The sequence below is a fragment of the Pan paniscus genome, chromosome 1, assembly GCF_029289425.2.
Source record: "Pan paniscus chromosome 1, NHGRI_mPanPan1-v2.0_pri, whole genome shotgun sequence".
Classification (NCBI taxonomy): Eukaryota; Metazoa; Chordata; class Mammalia; order Primates; family Hominidae; genus Pan; species Pan paniscus.
In genome coordinates this window covers 180,285,956-180,292,319 of record NC_073249.2, presented here as the reverse complement: position 1 = coordinate 180,292,319, position 6,364 = coordinate 180,285,956, and positions in this window count along the sequence as shown.

Genomic DNA, 6,364 nt, shown 5'->3' with positions numbered 1-6,364 from the left:
TCTTCTCTAGGCTGTTTGGACCTCACCCAAACACAAGTGGCAGAGTAGCCTGGGACATGGGACGCCTGAGACAAGCAATGCCTGGGAGTATTCAGTGTAGCTTGGGAGACGGATGGGTCTGCAGGACAGAGAGAGGCAGGGGACTCTGTGGAAAACTGCAAGTAAGCCAGGGCCAAAGGGGAGTGGTAAGAAGAGACATTTGGATCTACAGCCAGAGCTATTTTCCAGTGGAAAGGGAGGCCTTCAGAGGCTGTGAGCTCTGTCCTCAGAGGTGAGCAAGCAGAGGATGAAGGAGGGCTTTCTGCCATGGTGCGCTGTGGTATGTCTGTGTTATTATAAGTCTATCTGCAGGTCTGAGAACCTGTGCTATGAATTCCTAAGTGTCTGCTTGCATCTGTGTGTGTACGAGCACATTCACGATGAGCAGGAGAGACAGCGCGAGATAGACGGCAAGACCGTACATACAGGCAATAAGTGCAGCAAAAATGCACAGCCAGGAAGTTCTTGCTGTGAAACCCTGGTCCCTCCAGCTGCATTTCAAGAAAAAGAAGACAAGAGATCTCTGCTCAGTCCTGGCTGCTTTGGCTCCACCTTCTTCCCCGGTGCTCCAGAGTGCCGGCGCAGGGCCAAGAGCCAGAAGAGGTGGTGCATGCACCTGGCTGAGGTTTGGGGGAGGTGACAGTCTCCTCTGTCTGCGGATTTCCTGGTAGGAGAACCCAGCAGACCTGAATGTATGCAGGGAGCTGTCTGCTAGGCTTCCCAGGGGCGGGCCCTGACCTCCCCACTTCCCAGGTCCACCCCAGGAGACGCATTCCTCTCTCCCCAGCGGGCTGAGGATTAGGGCGGGGAGCGTCTCCCTTTCACCTTGTCCCCTGCCTCCCTGGGAGGGGCTGAGAGATCAAATATCTGCCTCAAATCTCCCACTGCTCCCTCCCCTGGCCTGAGCCATTGACTGCCTCCTACGTACTTCAGCCCCAAGGGACACACCTTCCCTGGCATAAAGGGTACCCTGGTAACACTGCAGTTCAAATCACTCATGCACTCAGCATATACAGAGCACCTGCTGTATGCCTATGCCTGTGCTGGGAGCCGGCTACATAGAAACAAGTAAGGAAAACAATACAACACAGGGTGATATGGTGTTCAAAAAATGGAGACCTTGGGATGGGCACAGTGGCTCACGCCTGTAATCCCAGCATTTTGGGAGGCCAAGGTGGGCAGATCACCTGAGGTCAGGAGTTCGAGACCAGCCTGGCCAACATGGCAAAACCCTGTCTTTACTAAAAATAACAAACATTAGCCAGGTGTGGTGGCGTGTGCCTGTAATCCCAGCTATTCAGCTACTTGGGAGGCTGAGGCACAAGAACTGCTTGAACCTGGGAGGCGGAGGTTGCAATGAGCCGCGGCACTACTGCACTCCAGCCTGGGCGACAGAGCGAGCCTCTGTCTCAAAACAAAACAAAACAAAACAAAACAAAACAAAACAAAACAAAACAAAAAAAAGGATACCTGTGGGAGCACAGAAGAGGACCCCTAGCTCAGTCTAGGGAGATCAGAAAGGCCCCTTGGGAGGGAGACTTTTGACCTGAGTCTCATGGGTCCAGTGTTCACCAGGAAGTCAAAGAGAAGGGTGCCCTGGGAGAGGCATAGCTCATAGAAAGCTGCAGGATTGAGCCAGCTTGCCAAAGCCCTGAGCCCTGAAAGAACAAGGGACTTGTTTGGGTGGGGCTTGAGGATGGTGGGGGTGGTGCCAGCCAGTGAGGATGAGGAGGGAAACAAGGACCTTGGACTGAAGCCCAAGGGCCAAGGGTGTGGGAGGCACTGGAAGCTATTCCCAGTGAGGGAGTGGGGCGATCTATGCATATTTTAGTAACCCCCACTTCCGCTGCATGGTGGCTCATGAGAAGGAGCTGGGGGCAGGAGATCAGAGAGGGGGCCAGTATCTGTCACGTCCTGGTGAGAGGAGGGTGGCATCCATCTGGACTGGGGGAGGGAGTGCAGAGCAGGGGTCTGATTGATGAGAGATTTCGGAAGGAAAATTGTTGTGGTGATTTTAAGCAGGATGGGGAGGGTCAAGGGTACTTTCAAGCCTCTGGCCAGGCAATAGGGTAGATGGAGACCCCTACTCTGTTGGAGTGGAGTGAGTGTCCGAAAATGATCCTGAGCTCAGGGTAGTCTTGTTTGCTGCATTTGAGGAGACTTCTATTTATTCAAGGGAAGATGTAGGGTCTGTCTCTGCTGCTGACACAGACTTTCTCTGTGCCTGGCACCTTACACATAAGAAGTCACTTGGCTGGGCATGGTGGCCCACTCCTGTAATCCCAGCACTTTGGGAGGCCAAGGTGGGCAGATCATGAGGTCAGGAGTTCGAGATCAGCCTGGCCAATATGGTGAAACCCTGACTGTACTAAAAATACAAAAATGAGCCGGGCGTGGTGGTAGGCACCTGTATTCACAGCTACTCAGGAGGCTGAGGCAGAAGAATTGCTTGAACCCGGGAGGCAGAGATTGCAGTGAGCCGAGATTGCCGCACTGCACTCCAGCCTGGGCAACAGAGTGAGACTCTGTCTCAAAAAATAATTAATAATAATAATAATAAATAAAAGAAGTCACTTAATCCCTACACAACTCTATGAGGTAGGTACTATTACTATCCTCATTTACAGATGGGAAAACTGAGGTACAGAGTGGTTAAATAACTTGCCGAGGGGCCACATAGCTAGTCATGGGCCAACCAAGGGATGAACCTGGCTGGCCTCAGAATCCATGCTCTTAGCCTTGATCGTTGTCACAGGGAGATGGTGAATGAAGCCACGTTGCTAAATGAGATTACAGAGGGAGAAGCAGAGGATGGGACCTCAGGGAAACGCTGACCACGAAGAGAAGAGGAAGCTACTGGCGGAGCCAGGATGAGCTAAGCCTGGCTTGCTGTTTACTGAGGGCAAATAACTACCGCTCTCTGGTCTGCAGTTTCCTCTTCTGTTGAATAGGAATCTTTAACCAGGTCCAGCCTGCTTCCTGGGTGACTCAGAGGAGGTAAAAAGGAGAAGGCACTGGGGAGGCTGAGAAGCTGAGCAGTTCTGGGCCCAGCGTGCCGTTGGTGCTCAGATAGCCCATGGTGGGGGAAATGGGAAAGGTAGGGGGCTCCCCGAAGCTTCTCTCCAAATTCCCCATGTTCTCTCTTTCTTTTTTTTGAGATGGAGTTTTGCTCTTGTTGCCCAGGCTGGAGTGCAATGGTGCGGTCTTGGCTCACTGCAACCTCCACCTCCCGGGTTCAAGGGATTCTCCTGCCTCAGCCTCCCCAGTTGCTGGGACTACAGGCGCTGACCACCACTCCTGGCTAATTTTTTGTATTTTTAGTAGAGACGGGTTTTACCATGTTGGCCAGGCTGGTCTCAGACTCTTGACCTCAGGTGATCCACCTGCCTTTGCTTCCCAAAGTGCTGGGATTACAGGCGTGAGCCACCGCCTGGCTGAGCCATGGCGCCCGGTAGTTCCCCCTTCTCTTAGGCCTTGGCCAGTGTTCTTACAGCTCAGGGGTCTGGTTCCTTAGGGGCCCTCAGGGAAGGGGCCCCTGCTGAGAGGGTCTGGGGAATGGACCCCTTTAGGGCTGGGCGCTTCCCTCATCTCTTTCCCACAGAGCTGCTCTGGGCTGGAGCCCTCCACCCCCATCACTCATTCTCCTTTAGCTTCTGGGAAAGCCGATTAGGAGGTGGCCTTCTGCCCGCCCCCCTGACAAGTGTGTCTGAACTTCCAACAAAGGCCCTCAGAGGGTTGCAGAGGGAGGGCTCAGCACTGGGAACCTGACACCACTGGCCTGGGATCACCCCAGCAGCCTAGGAGGCAGCTCTGTGGGGCTGCCCACCCCACGGCAGGCAGGAATGTCGCTCTGAGAGGGGACCTGGTCCCACAAAGGCCTGGGGGCTGGGCTGGGGCAGGCTGGAGAGGTCTTCACCTGGGAGGCCTCACAATAAGGAAGACAGCAAGGGCCAGCACCCAGGAAGGCACGTGGGAATAGGCATACACGCCCCCACACACTGACAGCCTCTCACACACATTCCCCATACATTCACAGCACACACGCACACACACATCCTCTCACACCCCTGGGACATGTTGACTTCTGCACTGGACCACACAATCCCAGGGTGTCTGTCTCCCTGTCTCTCATGCCTGTGTACACAGCCCCACTGCAAACCGGCAGACACACAGCCACGCTCTGTCGCCTGATGCTCCACACACCCGCTCCACCCCTAGACATGCATTCTTCCCAGCTTGCTCACACTCCAGACAGCCCCTGAATGCTCAGTGGCACCAGCTCCCCTGTACAGATGGCATCTCGAGCCAAACTGCTGGCCTGGTGCCCACAGAGACTTGGTGGCGGCTGCCCTGTGATTGTGGAAGATGCCACCCAAATGCCCACATAAGAGTCAGACACTGGTCCCAGCTGCCATGTGAACACCCATGTGCACCAACCCATACATCCACCCCAAGGAGCTGCCTTGAGCCCACCTCTTCACAGCATGCTCCCTCCTGCAGCGGCCTCATGGGCGTGTGACCCATGCAGTCACACAGGGCCCTGGGCTCAGAGGGCCCGCAATGTCCTGAAGTCACCATCTTGAAATCTTTACATTTTAAGCAAGGGGCCCTGCATTTTCATTTTGCCCTGGACCCCATAAAATATATAGCTGGTCTCACTCCCACCCCATTTCTATTTATGTATGTATGTATGTATTTATTTATTTATTTGAGACAGAGTTTTGCATTTGTTGCCCAGGCTGGAATGAAATGGTGTGATCTTAGCTCACTGCAACCTCTGCCTCCTAGGTTCAAGCAATTCTCCTGCCTCAGCCTCCCAAGTAGCTGGGATTACAGGTGCCTGCCACCACACCTGGCTAATTTTTTTGTATTTTTAGTGGAGACAGGGGGTTTCACTATGTTGGCCAGGCTGGTCTCGAACTCCTAACCTCAGGTGATCCGCCTGCCTCAGCCTCCCCAAGTGCTGGGATTACAGGTGTAAGCCACAGTGCCCAGCCCACCCCATCACTTTCAGCTAAGTCACTGGCCCTTCTGTGGCTTTAGAAACCCAAGGCCTCCAGAAAGCCCTCTGCTTCTCCCACCTGCCCAAGGGCCACCACTTCCTCTTCCAGCCACGGTTTCCTTCTCCACCCCATTCCTCATCAGGCAACTGAGTGTGAGGGGTGGAGGGAACTACCAAGAGCATCCTATACATGCCTCCTCCTAGTGTCACCTTGGGGCTCATTATTCTCCTTGGTAAAGTGGGGCGAATGATAATGCCTACTTCAGGGTTCTTTGTTAGGAATAAAAGATAACATCTGTAAAACACTTAGCACAATTTTGGCATTTAGTAAATGCTCAATACTCGCTTGTTTTTTTAAAAAAAATTTGTTTTTATTTTTATTATTTGAGATGAGGTCTCACTGTTATGCCCAAGCTGGTCTCTAGCTCCTGAGCTCAAGTGATCCACCCACCTTGGCCTCCCAAAGTGCTGCGATTACAGGCATGAGCCACGACGCCCGGCCAATACTTGCTTGTTATTATTGCACTTATTACATTATGATAAGTGCCACTAAACAAAAGTAGACTCAGTTCCCGGCCCTATATATAGTCTAGTGGATAAAATGGAGATTACTCAAATAATCACACATATATCCACGTAAAGGAGCAGGGGTGAATGAGAAGTGCACACATCTCTGACCTCGAAGGGCTTACGGCTAACAGGAGGGGCAATCTGAGGCTAGATTCAGGATCAATCTAGGGCAAGACACAGCTCGATTAGAGGTCAGAGTTGGAGCTCAGAATGGGCCATGGCAGGACTCAGTTTGGGGCAGGGCCGGCTCAGCCTGTGACTGGTGCCAAGTCAGTCACAGTTTCATTTCTAGCACTGACTCACTGTGGACTATTTAATAAGCTGCTAGGTTTCTGGGAACCTCTGTTTCATCATCTGTAAGATGGGGAGGTCTCTGTCTACCCCCAGGCTTGTGGGAATTGAGTCGGTAATAATGGAAGTGAAGGATTAAGCTTCTGTTGCCACCACTAATGACTCCAAGCCCGGCCCCCTGGGTCTCTCCTCCCCCAACTCCTTCCAGGCCAGGGAGGCTGCGTGGCCCTCACCCATGTCTCCCGCTGTGGGAAACTGCCACCTCAGCCTGGGATCCTTTCCAAGAAGAGTCTGGAGATTTCACAAAGCCCTCTGAACAACAAAAGTTGCAGAAGCGATATTTCCTCCTGGGGTTGACCGCCCCGTGGCTCCTTTATCTTGGCAGCCAGGCTTGAAGAGCTGTTCTTGGAAAGAGCCTGTGTGGGCGTGTGTGGGTGCACGTGGGTGTGAGTGTGTGTACAA